This window comes from Pinus tabuliformis, chromosome 7, assembly GCF_031772625.1.
Source record: "Pinus tabuliformis cultivar Carrire ecotype Pingquan chromosome 7, CPIR1, whole genome shotgun sequence".
In the NCBI taxonomy this organism is placed as follows: Eukaryota; Viridiplantae; Streptophyta; class Pinopsida; order Pinales; family Pinaceae; genus Pinus; species Pinus tabuliformis.
The window spans coordinates 28,937,635-28,957,500 of record NC_142293.1 but is presented as its reverse complement, the minus strand read 5'-3'; the positions used below and the strand labels follow the sequence as shown (position 1 = coordinate 28,957,500).

General features: G+C 43.6%; 1 pseudogene; it reads right to left on the bottom strand.

Moving 5' to 3' along the window:
- Window positions 1-11,097: 11,097 nt before the first annotated feature.
- On the bottom strand, window positions 11,098-11,505 carry LOC149244949 (large ribosomal subunit protein uL29z pseudogene; annotated as a pseudogene).
- Window positions 11,506-19,866: the final 8,361 nt, after the last annotated feature.

Here is a 19,866-nt window from a genome sequence, read left to right as displayed (position 1 = left end):
AAGCAAATATATCCATATATTCCTTGAGAAGTCATCTATAAATGATACATAGTACACAGACTTACCCAGTGATTGAACCTTCACAGGTCCAAACACATCACTGTACACAAGCTCTAATATATGTTTCACCCTCTTATGACCAGAGGGGAAACTCACTCGATTCTGTTTCCCATATACACAATTTTCACAGAAATCAAAATCCGGAGAGCTATTACTCATACCTTCTACCATAACTTTACCATGAAGTATTCAAAGGCCCTTCTCTCCTATATGTCCAAGCCTTTGATGCCACAACATGGTCTTCTCTTCAGAGACCACTAGATTTTCTGCTCCACTTTCAGGAACCACAGAACTGTTGCACCCATCAACAACAGTGCTACCTTACAGCTTGTACAGAGTTCTAGTCTGAACTCCCCGCATCAATACCAGTGCTCCCCGAACCATCTTGCAGGTATCCTTCTCGAACACTGTTTTTACGCCTGCATCATCCAACTTGCTTACAAAAATCAGATTTCTGGCTAATGCAGGAATATGCAGAACACCCGGAAGTGTTCTAACCCTTCCACCTTGCAACTTCAACTTTACTTTTTCGCGACCAACGATTCTAGCCTTCTTATCATCCCCTAAGAAGACATCACCACCATCGTATTTATCATACTCGCAGAACCACTCTCTATGGGGAGTGAAGTGAAAGGATGCACCTGAGTCAATCAACCATGCATCATGATCTACATGTGTACTTGAAGAAGCCAAGTACACATCCCCACCTTCATCTGAGGTGGTTTTCGCCTCTGCAAAAGGAACATCATCAGATCCCTTTCCTTTATTAGGAGATTTAGATTTACAGTCCCTTTTGTAGTGCCCTTCCTTTCCGCATTTCTAGCACACCACCTATATAGGTTTTCCTGGAGATTTAGATCTCCCTCTAGATTTAGATCTCCCACTCGATGACTTATTTTTGTTTCGGTTCTAGGACCGTCCTTGTATAGACAAGGCATCACCATTCTGGCTCTCCATATTTTTCTGTCTCATCTCCTCCGTCAGCAAGGATGATACTATTTCATCAAACTGCAAGGCAATTGCATTGCTACCTATTGCAATAACTAGACTATCCCACGAATCTAGTAGAGAACACAACAAACTGATGCATTTATCTTCATCTAAAATTTTAATATCAATAGATGCTAACTGACTTACCACAATATTAAATGCATTCAGATGCTCTGTCACCGAGTCTCCATCTTTCATCCTTAGGTTATACAACTTTTTCCATAAGAACAGTTTATTCACCAGAGACTTAGATTGATACAAAGTCCCTAACTTGTCCCACAAAGCCTTCACCGTAGCTTCCCCTAATACATTCAGCAATACTGAATCTGAGACACACAATCGTATTGTGCTCTTTGCCTTTCGATCCAACTTCTTCCATTCTTCATCGGACACTCCTATTTGTTTAGTACTTATATCTACCGTGATCCACTGATCTTTATCCACCAACAGATCCTCCATCTTGAGTTTCCACAACTCAAAACTCTGACCATTAAATTTCTCGATCTTTATCTTTCCACTGCTCGCTATATTCTTTCACCACCAAAATCGATCTCACAGATCTCCTACTGAACAGGGTCTACCACAGGCCCGAGCGAAACCCCTCAGCAACAAAGGCATCCCCTTGAAGCCAAAAACAACTTTGATACCAAATGTAGATTTTAATCGCGTACAGAAATTACCTACATACAAATTCTAAAACACAGAAGATAAACAATGCGAGAGCATAACACATAAAACACATATACACAAAGATTTTCCCCTGGATCCCAAAACTAGGACTACCATCTTGATTTTTCATTATATTCCTTTCAATGTTACAATACATATTTATACATGACGAAGCATCCAATACCATGGACCGAAAACCATCGCGTCCAAAACCATGGACCGAAAACGATAGGTAGGTTCGCCCAACCTAATATAAGGTCCAAAAAAAAAATTCCTGGGGCACTGCCCCGAACCCTGTAGAGGGGGCCTACCCGCCCCCCTCAAACCCCTCGGACGGGGGGAGCTGCCGCCCCCCCTATGACCCCCCCGCTGTGCAATCGACGCAACTAACCCCCCGGTTCACTACGTAGGTTAATCGTGGAAAGAATATAACTCAACCCAACAAAATTAGCTTTCTATTTAGCATCACAACCCTCAAATACATTGGTTTTATTAGGTTTCTTTTCCTTTACAACCATCAGTAAAAATTGCTTGCATGAATTTACAATTCTTTTCATTTGCCCTGAGTTTATGAGAGTATAATTATTCTTGAGTTTATGAGCTCTTACAATATATTCTATTCCATTTTTAACGATTTGATACTTATTTTCAGCTCTATAGAAAATGACTTTTCTATCATACAAGTAAGGACTTCCTAAAACAATTCCACATATATCCAAGGGGACGATATCTAACTCAAACTCATCTACAAATGCTGACCCAAAAGAAAACCTAAGTTTACATTGTCTAGTCACTTGTAGCTTTGATTTATCACATACCCAACCTAATGGATATGGCTTCTTGTGAGGTGTGGTTAGTAATCCCAACTTCTTTACAATTGCTTCAGAAATCAAGTTTACTTGTGAGCCACTATCAAATAAAGTATCAATCTTTTGATGCTTGGAAATAACTCTAATATGAAAAAGCTCATGTCTTTTCCTCTCATTTTCTTCATTATCAATAGTTTGTGCAGAATTACTAGTAGATGCTTCAGAATTTTTACCTTTTATACTTGTAGCTGTGATTGTTGTTTCATCACCTGAGTTTGACCCCAAATCTTTCTGTATAGCAGCAACAGTCTTCTTCTTCTTGCCATCGAACTTCTTGGGTTTCAACTCTGGATGCAAAGACCAGCAATGTTCATCATCATGTCCATCCTTCTTGCAGTGAGTGCATGAAGGTTTGGCTTTCTGTACAACATTTGCCTTCCTCTCTTTCCATTTCTACTTCCTCTTTTCCTTGTTCTTGCTTGTAGTGGGTTTTGATGATCCCCCAATCTCTGGGTTCACATTCTTGCCTCTAGCCTCTAGATGTGTAGCCTGAACGGATACCTCATCTATGCTAGTAGGGTTAAACATGAGAATGGTGTGCCTCAAATAACTGTGTAGACCACCTATATACTTCAGCAAAGTTTTAGGTGAGTCTAGAGAAATGCCTAGAATTAAAGCTCTTTTTCTAAATTCCTGGGTATAGCTTTGTACACTTTGCCCTTTTAATTGGCGAAGAGTTTGCCAACTCATCATGGCTTGCTACATATAAGCTAGTGGATAGAATTTTTTTTTAATGGCAGAAACAAATTCACTCCAGGTAGAAAGAATTTTACCATGCTTCTTCAAATTAGCTTGGGTCCTGCCTTCCCACCACACTAGGGCAGTTCCTCCATGGTGTAGGATGGCCAGCTGAATTTTACTCTTGTCTAAATCAATCTTCTGCACCCTGCAATACACATCAATCTGTCTAATCCAGTTATCTAGCTTTTCTGCATTTAATTCTCCATCATATATTAGCAAATCAAATTTTACATCTAACTTAATTAGAGATGTTTTCTTCTTTTTATTTTCAGGGCTATCAGGAGGTGTGGATAGAGAAGCCTCTTTTCCTTTTCCTTTGCCTTCAGAATGGCCATCTAGAAGAGGTTCTTCTGTTCCTTTGTCTTGTTTGGAGGTTGAAGTATCTTCACCTCAATCTTTCTTAAATTCTCGATACATCTCTTCTACCATGGATCTCATGGTCATGAAACTGTCCATGAACTGAGAGTCTGATTCTGAGGGAATTTCTTTAGCCATTTTCTTCCTAGGATAGACTCTACCAATTTTTGGGTTAGTGTCAACCAGTTCCCCTTCTCCTGATTTGAGCTTTGACCTAGTTAGCATTCAACAATCCAGCACAAGCTTGTCTAACCTTAGCAACCTAAAGCTCTGATACCACTTGATCTGATAATGAGATCTAAGACAATTATTAAGGTATTACAGACTCATGTGCATGGATTTGCCTATGTTATTTTATGCAATGGATCGATAAGATTGCGAAATACACAAACAATGAAGCAGTAAAGAAGCATAATAGTCAACACACATAAACACAACAAATTTAATAAGGAGTTCACCCAACAATCCTGGGCTACATCTCCTGGTCCAGCCTTCAGCGGTGACCTCTCTATTATGTCTTCAAACAGATTTTTACAACAGTATGAGCTCAATTTGAGACTCAACACACAACAAATACAATAGCAAGAGTTTGATTAAACCTCTCAAGCCTCTCTGAGTACACAAACTCTCTCAATCACTCTCTGTCTCTGTCTTTGCTCTGTCTTGGCACTGCCTGCAATACTGCTTGCCTTTGTTTGCTCTCCGTCTGTGGCTTTAAAGCCAATCTGCTCTGCCAGTTCATTTCCGCTTCTCGGCTTTTTGTCTCCCGGCCTCTATCCGCTCGAATCCCTCTTCTAGCATTAAATAATAATTGCATAACGCCTTAAGGGGAGGTGGCCACCTATTCTGCAATGGATGAGTGCATCAGGCCCTTGAAAACCCTGAAATAGCCGCTTTCTGTTAACACAGAGAAATGCATTCAAAACTGAGAAAATCTGCCAAAAACACTGTGTATCGGAATTCAAAAGTCCTCAAATCTAGTCTATACTCCTATCGGGTCCATCCTCAATCGCTATTGCAAGTCGCTTCAGCCTTGTTCCAAGGTTTCCCTTTGTATTTTAGAAATATATTAAAACTGTGAAAGTACCACAAAAATGGCTTATGACGGATTTCAAATATTATATATTTTCACTCCCAAACCCCTTCGGGTCCGGGTTTTATCACATCGGCGTTGTTTCTTTGTATTTCGTTTAATAAACGAAATACACGGAATTACATTAAAAATGCCAATCAACGGGTCTGAAACTTTATAGAATGTCGTTTATAATTCTACCGGGTCCGACTGGTTGCGTATATATATACATATATGTTTGCCCCTCTGTATGGCTCCGATGTGACTTGGCTATGCGACTTGTCACAGTCGCATGTCACATGGGCCTTGGGTGGTGGTAAGTGCTTCTGTTGAAATCTGCCGATGCGATATGGTGGTGCAATGTGGGTCGTCGATCTGCGCGCTTGATCAACAGTCCTCATTGACCCCGCCGGTCGCTATCACAACATATATGCGACCACCTCCAATAGCCTCCAATCGCCTCTACCGATTTGCGATATGCCAATTAGATCTGGACCGTTGATTGGCCAGATCTGACGGCTACTGTGCATTCACCGTTGAAGCCTCTGATAAGCCTATTTTCCTTGTTTTCTTGGGTTTTTCGCCTCCCGATAGTATTTTTCCACCTTTTTGAAGGTTCCCCTTATGCGATGGTTTTGATCCCTTAAACGATTTTAAAGACTTAGAGAGTATTCTAGGATCCATTTGGATCACCCCCAACACAAACATCGTGACTCGCCCTTGAGTCACTCTGTCGGTGCGGAGATCTTTGCGCGAAGACCTGCCAATTCTACCTGGACTGCTGCAAGATTGGTAGCGCATTGAGCGGCTGCCTGCTGCACTTCCTGGACACGCTGTTCAGAAACCGCCGTAGCTGAATTGCTTCCCTGAACCTATTCCTATGTTCCCTACATCTGTGCGAGCTTTGCTTCAATAGAGGTTGTAATGACAAAAGCCTCATCAATCCATGGCTGTACGTGCGCCTTCAAAAAGACTTCCTTGTGGCGAGAAACATCCACCTGCTCCTTGAGCGCTTTCGCCTGCCACATCCACGCGAGCCTCTGTGTAAGGGCAACCGTCTGCACGGTCCCTTTGACTTCATCGTACTTCTGTTGTAGCTCACGCGCCTCTGTTTCTAGGCGTTGTATGTTCAGGTCCTCTTGCAGAGTAGTGAGAACCTCGAACGATTCCTCGAACAGCTTTGTGCAGTCCTTTACTTCACTGTTGATCTTTGCTATGGCTGTTGTAATGGCGCTGGCGTGCTATTCCTTAATCTCTAGCGAAGTTGAAGGTTGCGCCTTCAACTGCAGTTCGGCGATCTGAAGGTTCAGTTCCAGCTAAACCTTGGCCATATCTTCCTTTGCCTCACACACCCCTGCTGCTAGTTTCTGGATGCGCACCTCCGCTGGTTCCGTTGATTTGATGGCCAGCGACGGGACCATCTGGCAAGCTTTGTTGACCACCTACACAATCTATCGGTTCTGCGCCACTACTTCGTCGTGCTACAGGCTCAACTGTTCAATGTTGATTCGCTTCTCGCTCATGACCTGGAGTGCCCAACCGTCCCTGGCTCGCATTTCTGCAATAACTTCATCCTGCAAAACATAGAGCATCTCCCAAGGGAGCGTAACCATATTTATTCCGACTCCCTTTAGCCCGCTGACCATAGGCCTGTTGGCCTCATTTTCTGTCATGAGTGCTCCCTTTGGCAGCACTATAGTGTTATTCACCCGGGTGCGCAGCATTTCCTCGATCGTGGTCGTGCCTAGTGCGAGGTTGGTTGAAATAGTACCAGCCTGTGGAATGCGCACCTGCAAATCCTATATCTATGCTTGGAGAGCCCCCAAAACCGTCTAGTGTTCCTCCGCAAACTGTTGGAGGGCCTCCGCGGTGACGTCCCTCACTGTCTCCTCAATGTCATGCAGATACCCCTCAGTGAGGGTGATTGGGTCGAAAGAAGTCTTGGAAGCCTTCGACTTCTTCTGCGGTCCTGCATGCTCTCTTGGGCACTTTCGTTTCAACTGTGTGGACGCTGTCTATGGGTCTACGCCACCCTCCTCCAGATCTGTTTCCTGTTCAGGTGAAGGAAACTTCTGGCCTTCGCGCTCCATCTTTGCTGCCTTCTGCTACTCTTTTGCTGCCTTCGCAGCGTCCCGTGCTGCCTGGGCCTTCGCTGCTGCTGCTTCATTTCGACGCTTCTCTGCCAACTGCACCATCCACAGTTTTTCCTCCTCCTCCTTCCTCTGTGCAGCAGACTTCTCTGCTTCCACCACAGAGCTGGCTGGAGCGCGCCACTCTGGCAGCCATGACTCAAGGACGGCGAATATGACATCGTCCGTCGCTAGATAAGGTAGTTCCTTCCATGTCTTCGCGGGGTCCTTCCTTGCCCTGATGTACACGTGATGAAAGTCTGCCTTGAACTCCGTGAAGCTCTGCAGATTGTTATAAACATTGGGCGATAACCGTGGCTTGCGGTTGATCCCCATTTTGATGTTCATCTCAATGAACACCTAGAATATCTTACTTTCCCTGATTCTCTGCGCATATCTAGTTGCCCACAATGAAGCATACTTTTCTTCCTCCGGAAGATCCTGTGCAATTTTTGGGAACTGGTTGTCCTTGGGCAATTCCCATGCCACCAGCACTATGGATAGTAGAAGCCATGCATAGTGGAAAGTATTCCCTTGTTCCTGTGCCTCGTGGCAGTTCTCTAGGAACTCTCTACACAAGTAGTCTTCCCAGTTAAACTGGACCCCTTCTGTGCATTGCACGGTAAGTGCAACCACTGGCATGGGCACCTCATCCGTGCGACACTTCTGTATAACCTTCCCAGCCAGTATCTATGTCGCAACTTTGACCGCAGCGTTGTTAATGCTGGAAATCACGTAGCCTCTCTTCTTCTTCTCCAACTTGAACTTTTTCTTCATGGCCTCCGCGATGGCCAAATCATCACTTTTACCCTCAAAGATGTTCACTGGGTCCTCCCCTTTTCAAGGGAGCTAGGTAATTCTATGAATCAGATGATCCGTGATGGGGATGGGTTCCTCCAACCACAAGCACCCATCATGCACTAGGCATAACAGCTGCCTGATGACGAAAATAGTCACTGGGGCGCGATGGTAATGTGGCACCCAGAGCAGGTTTAACAATCTTGCCTTTTCTACACCTCTTAGGCACTAGCGCAGCTCCAACTCAATGACTCTGGGCAGTGTGCTTTTCTTCTGGCGCATTAGCTGCGTGGTTGCCAAATGTGGGAACTTCTCATGCTCCACGAGAACCTAGTCTTCAAATTTCATCACAGGCACTTGCCCCAACTGCGCTTTGTAAAAAATGATGTCATCGGGGAGCAACAGAGTCTACAGAGAGCTTTAGCTCTCAACTAGGTCTTTGGGCACCCTTGCTTTCCCCTTCCATAGAGGAACATACGTGGGTAGTCAGGTCAGAGGGTCCGCACCCTGGGTTTCCATCTCCATCTTTACGTCCTCCTCCTCTATCAGGATTTCTTCAAAGTCTTCCTCCTCCTCATCGACTTCCAAGTTGATAGCCTTCCCCTTTTCTTCCATAGTAAGCCTAGTTCTCAGCGGGTTTCTAGGGGACACGCGCACTGGTACCATAGGCTGCTTGTCTTTCTTGGGTCTCAGCGTGCGTGGCGATTTAGGGATTTCTGCAACTATCCCGACACTTTCTGGGGCTTCTCCTACCGTTATGGCCTGTGTGGCCTCCTCAGCGGTCATTTCTCTGGTATCCATGGCTTCCTCAGGCGCTGCCATACTTCTATTCCACAATTCTCTCAACAACTCGAGTAAGTGCTAAAAGAACGACTTCAACTTCAAAAGATCAAACAAATCTGGGTTCATGAATCTCTAGGTGTGCAACAGCTCAATTCTCAAATGGCCAAGTGTTGTTTGCTGGATAGCCCTTTTCAATTTATAATGCCTTTTGAATTCAAATTCGACTGTTCCCCCCACATTTGGTCCATTAATGCTCACTTGGCGGATGATTTTCAAGAATCTGGTCCATAAAATTCACCTTAAATGCCTACCGCCCACTCCATTTGGTCTCAAACCAAGCATCACATCATGAATAGTGACTGTAATGGTGACTTTCCATCCAACCCACACGGCAATGCAACTACCCTCGCGATGTCGCGTACCTTGTGACACTTCACTACTGCATGCAGTCTTGACATGACGCAGCTCCCGGGCAGAGTAGTTTATAGTCCTGCGCCTCCTTTCAGCTGCCTGGAGCGCTAAGACTGTGCTTCCTGCGGCTAGTCGGATGGCCGGGCCAGCTGTGTATGGCTTCAAATAACTACCATTTACTTTTCCTGGGAAGTGTTTTCCATTTAATTTCACCAACTGCACTGTGCCACCATCCGTGATCTCCTTAATAACATACAGTCCCAACCAATGCATTCTGAGCTTCCCTGGGAATTGATCAAATTTAATATCATATAGAAACACCAAATCATTCACCTTAAAGGTGCACAACTTAATATGTCGATCGTGCTAGGCGTTTTCGTGCTGCTTCTGTACTTGCTGGTGAAATCTAGCCAAAAACCGTTCTTCTTCAAGCTCCTCCAACTGCGCGAGCCTCTCCTCCAGGGCTTCGCAGTCCGTCATACCTGTGAGCGCCGCTATGCACAGACTAGGCACGATGTATTCCATAGGCATTACAACTTTCACTCCATAGATGAGCCTAAAAGGCATCTGTCCCGTCAGTTTTTTGCATGTCGTCCTATAAGTCCATAATACTACGAGTACGCGCAGGTCCCAATCACTTCACTGCGCATTGCATACCTTGGTCAGTGCATTGTAGACCTTGTTGAAGGATTTCGCGTGGATAACCTTCTGCGTGATTTTTCTTCCTACATAATGTTTCCCCAATATTGAGAGCCATTTTCTCATTCCCCCCCCCCCAACACATGCTTATTGATCATACCTTTCAGCGCGGAGTTCATGCGTATCCACGTAGGTTGTTTTCCAGCTGCCTACACCCACCTGGCTAGATGCATGCGCGGACTATCCCGTCCATTGTATTTGTCTATAAATCACACTCTAGTATTCCCAAATCGTGTGTGCATCATCCCCCTACACTCACGCCAGTCGTCAAAGCTCCCTTTATGCGTACCCCACCACCTCGCGGGCGTAGCGTGTAGTACCCAATCCAAGGCCTAGAAGCGTTGCTTTTCCGGTACCTCCCTTTCAAATTTATTCAAGAAGGTGTCTACCTCACTTAGACCATCATAAGTAGGTAGGTCTCTTACTTCTGTCGATACACAGCGCAGCGACCTTGTCATCATATTACAATTCAGTGTAGTTACCTCATGTAACCGATTCTGCCATCGCTTCGTCTCCTCGTCTGAATCTGAAGTATAGGAGATTTCGCGCTCCCATGCAATCCACCCATCCACAGTGGGATTCACCTAGTCCTAGTTTCATGTTGTTATCTTATAGATGCAGTCCAAATCATCATCACTTTCATAGTCGCGCACCGGCTCTGTATAGCGCGATCCTTCAGCAAGGTCCAGGGGTATAATTACGCGTAGTGACTTCTTTTCAAAAATCATTTTCTACTTTTTCAGATTAATCACCCCATTCATGTCAGTGGCCCAATCAATTCCTAAGAGCGTAGGGTAGGGATTGCTGTCATCAACAATATCTATCACTTCAAAGTCTGCTAGCGCGCTCACTCCCTCAATGTCCACGGTTATTCCTTGCAATCGCCCCATGGGTATTATTTTTTGTTGGTTCACCATTCACAGTTGAATAGGAGACCACTGTAGCATACGTCTCCCCATTCGCTCTGTTGACACCTAATCCTCTGCGGTTGGGTGAACCTGGAATGTGAACAGTCATCAGAAGATGAACTGAGCAGTCACATTCTTGTATATAACAATAGCTACCTAATGTAATAAATCGAATCAGTTTTTCTGAGTTTTCTGCCAAACTGGAGTTACTCCTGGCCTGACATGGTATCAGAGCCAGCTCCTTGTTTTAGCTCTTATGCTCCTGTAACTCCTCTGTCTGCCATATCCCCTCTGTCCTGCCATATCCCCTCTGCCATATTCCTTTCCAGCGCTGCCTCTGTCCATAACGCATCTGTCCATATTAAAAAAAAAACTGATGCCAGGCACTGCAAACTCACTATCGACCGCCCATTTTTTTACTACACCTCATTATTGAACGTTGTTTTGACATTATTGAAACGTTGTGCTGCTCTTTTCATTCCATCTCAAACGTAAACGCTGTGCTGCTCTTTTCAATCCATTGAAACGCTGTATACCCTTATGGCGCCGTATACAAGTCAGCCCTGCCGTGATAGTTGTTATGAAGCTGGAATCCCCATAGACGATAAGATCTAGAGTAACAGCTTCTTCCGCGGCATGCTTGATGGCTCTGATACAATGATTCCGCCCACGCTTGCCAAGGTTGCTTCATCTCCTCCCTGCCCCTCATCGATCCTTCCTCTGTAGGATAATTTGTGGCAGCGTTCGATATTTAGCCTGCTCTCAATTGCAGTCATTTCCTCAAGCGCCGCCGAATCTTCTCCAATCTGCTGCAGCTCGGGCATCAGGGATTTACCGAAGTATGTCAGAACCTGAGCTATTGATAGCCTCACGACCTTGATTTTAGAGAGTTTGTTGGGCGCTCCTCCAGTGACCTTTGCAACTCTGAGCAAGGCAAGCTCAGCCTTGAGCTCCTTGAGCTGGCTTAACAGCTCTGATTTGCTCTTGTTGCGAAGCTCATGAACCTTAATCCTGGCCATTTCGATTCAAATCCTTTAGCAAGTCCGCTCTGCGCCTCGGCTCCTCTCCTCTCCTCTCCGCTCCTCATCGATCCTTCCTCTGTAGGATAATTTGTGGCAGCGTTCGATATTTAGCCTGCTCTCAATTGCAGTCATTTCCTCAAGCGTCGCCGAATCTTCTCCAATCTATTGTAGCTCGGGCATCAGGGATTTACCGAAGTTCCATTGGTGCTCTATAAATCTACTGTAATTATCCAGTGCTTGCCTAATTAGCATTAGTTCAGGCCTCTCACCACCCTCCATTCCTTTTCATAAATTGTGGAGTCGGCGATTGGGAAGACCACTGAGATATTTGCGCACCACAGATCTTTTGTTGAATTTTAAACTCGTGTGAAAGGATTGGGCATCCCATGCTGTATACTGCTGCGCATGCATGGAATGATTTTTATTGGTAGCTGTGTACATTTTTGAAAGTCATTTTCTGTCTGTGTATTGAAGTTGTGATGACAGTGATTCAACGGGTACATGAAAATCTTATGTTAGAAATTTTAGTGGATGATAATACCCTTTGAGAATGCCCTTTTGAGTACATTTCTACTGTATATTGGCAGAAATATTTTTTTTTCTATCAGCAAAAGTTTTTTTTTACAGAATGCATTCAATCATCTCTATGGTAGGAATAGTTCTCACTGGCAAGGAGAACTATCCTGAATGGTCCCGGATGATAAAACACACCCTCATCTTCAATGAGTTGTGGAAAGGAGTGTGTGTCGGAGAAGGAGACAATGACCCAGTGCAGCCTACATCAGACAAAGAGCTCGTCATTTGGGAAAACAAGAACAGCAAAGCCTATGCATTAATCGTAGCATCTGTAAATGAAGAAGTAAGTCGCCATATTTCATCATATTCAACTGCCTTTGAAGCTTTACAAAAGTTGAAAGAACTCTATGACTCACATTCTGCACTTGAAGTTGTTCAGCTCATGATTAAACTCTTCACTCTTGAACTGAAAAATAATGATCCTCTTGCTCTTGCATCTGAAGTAAAGTCTATAATGCATGATATTAAATCCACTAAGGTTGAGCTGGATATCCCTCTTATTTCTTTTCTCAAGGCACTCTATCCTACCTACTCCAATTATCTTGAGTCTTTACAAGCAAATGGAAATCTTAAAGATATAACCTTTGACTCTCTTGTGAAAAAGTTTGCTGAAAGAGAGAAAGCCTTTGGAAAGAAGACAGTCCCTGAATCTTCTGAAGAGACTGTTTGCCTTGCTCATAAAGAAAAGCATCCTGCTCAAGATTCTACAAGAGGAAGAGGTGGACGAAGAGGAAGAGGAAGATACTTCAGAGGCAGGGGGGGTAGACATTCTCAAGGAGAAAAGACAGATCTGCATTGCATTCGCTGCAAACGAAATGGATCACATGATGCTTCTACATGCAAGCTACCATGGGACAAAATTAAGCAGAAAAAAAACCAGCAGAAAGGTAAAACTGATGATACAGACAAAGGTAAAGCACCTGAATCCGCTCACTATATTGAGGCACAATGTAACATTGGAGTAAATGAAGATTTGTTTAATGCTTCACTTGCTTCTTCGAAAAATGATTGGTTGCTTGATTCAGGAGCAACCTGTCATATGACTCATAGGAAAGATTTTTTTGAAGATTTCACTGACAATGTTGATGGAGCAGTATACTTTGCAGATCAGTCAAAAATCAAGCCACCAGGGCTTGGCACAATCAGGCTTAAACTACCTGGTCTTCCAGACTTTCTTCTGGATCATGTTCTATATCTCCCACAGCTCAAGAGAAACTTGTTGTCCTTGGTTCACATCCGCCAGCAAGGTCACTCCATTCATATGTTTGATGGCAAGCTTGAGGTAAGAAAAGCATCTGACCACTCACTTGTCATGAGGGGAATAGAAGAAGAAAGACTTCTCAAACTGCAAGGAACCTCTGCTCATGCACAACATTTCTCATATATTTCTCATCATGAAGAAGGTACACTTCCATCAAGTTTATTATGGCATGCTAGATTTGGACATTTAAACTATGACAGTCTCCGCTTATTGAAGAAAAATGGTGTTGCTGTTTTGCCTACAATTCCTAGGAAACATAAGCAATGTGATGCTTGCATTCTAGGAAAGCATAGCAAACAGTCTTTTCATGATTCACATTCAAGAGCACATAGGAAGCTTGAACTCATTCATTCAGATTTATGTGGTCCAATGCCTGTTCCTTCTGCAAATGGAAATAAATATATCATGACATTTATTGATGATTACACCAGAATGTGTTGGGTTTATTTATTGAAGAACAAATCTGATGCTTTTCAAACATTCAAGAATTTTCATAAATGGATTGAAAATGATGCACAATCTCATATTGGGTCTATTCACACTGATAATGGAAAAGAATATACATCAAATGAATTTGAAAACTATCTTCGCCAACATGGGATCAAACATCAAACAACTGTGCCTTATAATCCCCAACAGAATGGTGTAGCTGAAAGAATGAATAGAACAATCTTGAATATGGTACGATCCATGCTTTTCTTCAAAAATGTAAAGATAATGTTTTGGGCTGATGCTGTTCTATGTGCTGCATATATAAAGAATAGATGTCCATCTAATGCTATAAGAAACAAGACTCCTTATGAATTGTGGTATGGACATGTTCCTTCGGTAAAACATCTCAGGATCTTTGGTTCCACCTGTTATGCTTTGATACCAAAGGTACATAGAAACAAACTTGGTGCTAGAAGTCGTAAGTGTATCTTCCTGGGGTATTCAAACACCTCTAAAGCATACCGCCTCTATGATGAAGTAAATAAAAAGTTTGTTGTATCTAGAGATGTCATTTTTCTTGAATCATCCAAATCTGACAATGTTGTTGAGCGGCAACTTGATCGCTTGGATAGATTCACAAAAACGAAATCATTTCAAGAATTTGATAATCAGATTCCACATCTTGAAGGGGGGATTCCTATACTAGAAAAACATGTGGAATCTTCTTCTGAAGAACAATCTCCTCTGCATGAAACTCCAACAACGGATGATGCTTTAAGTGATGTAATTGATAGAATTGGGAGACTCAATCTTGATTCAGTCCCAACTCAATCAACAGAGCAGCCTGGACCATCTCAGAAAGGTCCCCCAAAGTGGCTGACAAAGACACTTGAAAGTGTTCATCCTGATGAAATTGGAAAAACAGGAACCAAAAATTCAAACCGACAAGATGGAGGTGATGTAGATGACTCTAATTCACCTGTTGATATGGATGTTACTTATGATTGTGAATTGAACTTGTCTACAGATTTTGAACCAACTTCCTTCAAAGAAGCTGCTTCTCATGATGAATGGAAAGAAGCGATGAAAAAGGAGTATGATGCCCTCATAAAGAATGGCACTTGGAAGCTGGTTGATCCTCCATTTGGAACCAAACCAATCGGCTACAAGTGGGTCTACAAGAACAAATACAAAGCTGATGGCTCACTTGACAAGCACAAAGCTAGGCTTGTGGCAAAAGGTTTTGCACAGAAGGAAGGGGTCGATTATGAGGAAAATTTTCCCCCACAGCAAAATGGGCCACCATCCGGACACTCTTTGCACTAGCAACTCAGAACGGTTGGAAAGTCCATCAAATGGATGTAAAAACTGCATTCTTGAATGGAGATCTAAAAGAGAATGTTTTTATGTCCCAGCCTGAAGGATTTGCTGTGAAAGGACATGAACAAAAAGTATGCAAACTTGTGAAGTCCTTGTATGGCCTCAAACAAGCACCGCGAGCTTGGTATGAAAAACTAACTGAGCATCTTCTGAAACTCAACTTCAATCATTTTGATCTTGATGATGCAACTTTATTTGTCAAGAAAGTTGGCAAAACAGTTGTATATCTTGTGGTATATGTAGATGATCTTTTAATGACAGGGAACAATGAAAGCTACATTGCATCCATAAAGAAGGAATTGGGGAAAAGTTTTGAAATGACTGATTTGGGCTATGTTCATTACTATCTTGGCATTGAAATAACCCAACATCCAAAATCCATATTTCTTTCTCAAAAGAAATAGATTGGAGATTTGTTAAACAGATTTGGCATGACAGAGTGCAATCCTCTTTCTACTCCAATGGAACAAAACTTAAAGCTCACATCTATTGAAGGAAAGGAATTTGAGGATGCAACAAAGTATAGACAGCTTGTAGGAAGTCTCATCTACCTCACTACTACCAGACCAGACATTTCATTTGCTGTTGGAATCCTCTCCAGGTTTATGCAAAAGCCTTGTGAGGGACATTGGTCTGCTGCAAAAAGAGTTCTAAGGTACTTGAAGGGAACTCAAGACCTTGGAATCAAGTATACACAGGTGGACGACTTCAGCTTGATTGGATACTCTGATTCAGACTTCGATGGAGACAAAGAAACTGGGGTATCTACTTCAGGATATGCTATGAGTCTTGGATCAAGAGCTGTCTCTTGGAGATCACGCAAACAATCAGTTCCAGCAGATTCCACAACAGAAGCAGAATACGTGGCAGCAGCTGAAGCAACGAAAGAAATTGTGTGGCTCAGGAAAATTCTTGAAGATTTGCAGGTAAAACAAGTACAATCAACTCCACTCATGATTGACAACACCTCTGCAATAAAGTTGGCCAAGAATCCAAAGTTCCATGATTGTACAAAGCACATCAATACTAAATATCATCTGATCCGACATCATGTTGAGGCCAAAACAATCCATCTCCGTCATTGTTCCACAAATGAGCAAATTGCAGACATCTTCACCAAAGCGCTTGGAAGAGAAAAGCTTGAAAGATTCAGAATGATGCTTGGACTCACCAACATCCCTTTAGATTAAGGGGGGGAATGTTGACACCTAATCCTCTGCAGTTGGGTGAACCTGGAATGTGAACAGTCATCAGAAGATGAACTGAGTAGTCACATTCTTGTATATAACAATAGCTACCTAATGTAATAAATCGAATCATTTTTTCTGAGTTTTCTGCCAAACTGGAGTTACTCCTGTCCTGACACGCTCGCATGTTTGCTTTGGTAGAACATTCGCACCTGATCTTAAATCCAGGATAACTTGATCCATCTCATATTCTCCGATCTACGCGGTTAGTCTCATTTCTCTTCCCGTCCTTGTCTTGTGTTTTCCGATCTTCCTGACTACGTGTGGTTCTCCTAGTGCGGTCCCAGTGCATTTGTTAATGAGTTCCTGTAATCCTTTTATAGCCTTACTATCGCGTAGTAACTTCATACATGTTTCCAAGAATGTTGTGAGCATGGATGGGTCCATCTTTGACTCCGATCTATCTTTGCTTCCTGAAGTGGAGGCCTCAGCGAAGCTCTTCTTGGCTTCCATGAAGGTTTCCTGAGTGTGCTCCAAATCAAACTCTGCTTCCTTCGCCGAAGCTTTGTGAACCCAAGTACTATCTTTTGGTTGTTTTCCTTTGTCGTCTCCCGTCACGATTCCACTTCGGAGCACAATATTTACATTTGGATCTTCCTCGCGTGGCTTAGACCTCATCAGTTGCAAGTTCTGAGTTGGGGGAGGCGGTAGCACTCCTTTGTTGCGTATCCTAGCTATTAGTGTGGGACAATCTTCAGTCTCATGATCGAACAAGTTGCAATACAAACATGACGGGTGCATTGGATTTGTGCAATCGTGAGCATAATGTCCCGACCCTCCGCAATTGTAGCATATCAATTGTCCGTGACCTCTTCCAGGTCCTCCTCCACCTCGGCCTCGTCCGGGCCCATGAAATCTTGTTCATACCATTCCTGCATTTTGATCAAGGGGCTACGTTTTGACCTGGACTCTGTAGGTAGGAGTTCTATCCACCATTAACTCATAGCTTCTACAAGTGTGCTCATCGTGTCCTACCAATATACAAAAGTTGTAGAACAATTCCTGTGAATTTTGCGTATAGTTCTGTAACAAATGGCAGTTGTCTGTGGCATGTTTTCCAGCTATTTGACAAATCGCGCACCATAAAGCAGGTGCCACGCCAGGTCTTGCTTGCGCTTCCGGTCTTAAGGGCATCGACCCTCCTCCTGCGAGGTAATTCACGAAAATTAGGCAGTGGTCCTCATCATGTCCCTGACCCTTGCATTTTACGCACCACACCTTTTCGCGCACTTCTGGTTGAGCTATCCTGTCATGTTTCAGACTGCATCTCCAGGCATAAATTCTTCAGCTGTGTGTAGATCTTCTGAACTCCCAAGTTGGGATCCTTCATCGGTTTCTCATGTAGCCTCATCGCGATCTCTAAGGCCTTTGCTTGAGTTGTTAGCTTCTGCTATGATAGCGCACTCCTCAGATGTGGCGTTAGTGATGCTAAAAACCATTCACGATGTGATCCATCTGTCAGATTCATATTAGCTTCACGAATCATGCATTTCAATCTCTGATCTAGCTCCCAAGGAGTCTCACCTGGTAGCATCATGATCTCTTTGAATCCAATGATCGACTGTGCTTCAGACTTCGGCCTGCTAAATTCTCTATTTAGCACTGCTTGGATATCTGCGATTCCCACATTTAGATTATCATTGGAGTGCTTAATATACCAGGTCAGCGCGTGGTCCTGTAGGGTGCTAACTAATGTCGCTTTCTTTATATTGTCATCTGTAACTCCTTGCACTTCCCATACAGCCCTTACCACGAACCAGAATTAGTCCGGATCCTCATTTCCCAAACCCCTGAACACAGGCAACTTCACTGTGCTTTCCATATTGAATCGCGGTGGTGGCGGAGGTGGTATAGGTGAAGATGGAGGTGATGGTGGTGAAGCTGGTGGTGGCGGAGGTGGTATAGGTGAAGATGGAGGTGATGGTGGTGAAGCTGGTGGCGGTGTGGGTGTGGGTGGTATTCATGGAATTCTTTGCCTTATCATATGGATTGTACTTCATGGCAAGACCTTCGCGAGCTCTTCCTCATCCCCTCGCGGAGCTGAAATCAAGGGGCTAGTTTTGGGTTCTTTACTTCCTTCGTTCCTGTAAGCTTTTCCACTTCTCGTAGCCCCGAACATCAAGGTAACTGCATAACCCTCTTTTCGCACAATAGCATTTTAATCCAAGTATTCAAAGACTTTACGTACTTACCTCACAGTCCCTTGAGAAAGCGTCACTCTACTTCACTATAGCTAACTGAGGTGTCAACCGAAAACTCAGTAATGAATCCTCCTATAATCCGATCAAACCAATGATCAACGGAGCGCGCGATCTTATCCTCCAATTCTTCCAACCTTCGCACTAACTCTGGGGTCCACACAATAGGATTTTCGAGTTTCCACCTTCTTTGGCTATCTGCTAGCTTCAGTAGGGAAAGACGCGAAGAAGATTTCATGGATCTCTATGTACAACAGTCTAACCACTCTTCTTTTGACAGTCACGGGTTCTTGTTCTCCTGCACCGCGAACTCGTGAATTCTTCTATCCAACCAGCCTTCAATTTCCTTCTTAGTTGGATTCCAATGATATGACATCAGACATCTCTATGCAAATTCCGGTCCCAACAACGAAACCATTTTTTGGCTTGAGGGGGCTTGACCTAGGTTCGGAGTTAATTAGCCAAACAAATCCCTACACTACTGGCCCTTTCGACATCAGCCCGCGGAGCACGGACTGAAGTCTCACCCGAAGCAGTATGGGGGGATGCTGGAACCAAGTTTCCGCACCCTTGAGATGTCTGAGGTGTCGATTTAGTCCAACTGTGCCTACCTTCGCGCAGGTCACTTCGTGCACTGTGCTGACCTGCAAGACCTTTGCGATCTATTATAATCGCCTTTCGCACAGCCCTAACCAAGGGTTGAGGTGCTTTCGCACTACTATGGCAACGATCTGCACTATTTCCCCAAACTATACCGTAAATCTTACTTATCTTCTTAAATATCTTAGTTAACTTCGCGTAAACAGATACTTTATCTCACATTCACTTAATTATCACAGTCACATATGTTCGTGCATCATATAAATAGTAGAATTGCAATTCATACCCAATACATTCAATGCAGAAAATAGGAAATAAATACACAGGAATGATATAAAACTTCTCTTTATTAATGCTTCCAACTGTTACAGACTCGACTCGCCCTGCGCACTCAGCTGCAGGGGTCCGTGCACTTAGTTGTAGACTACTAGGCCTCTGCGCACTTAGCTGCAGAGCCTTCTCCTACTCTACGACCCAAAACTAGACTTTACACTTCAGATACTTTGCTATGCTTCTATTCCATGATCATCAATTTATTGATTCCATTATTTATTTACACTTAGAGCCTCGCTATATTTATATAATCCCATGGTCCGCAGACCATGGGTAGATCTCTACAACCGACATTACATTACAAAATTAAGGGCGGACAACCCTATGACTC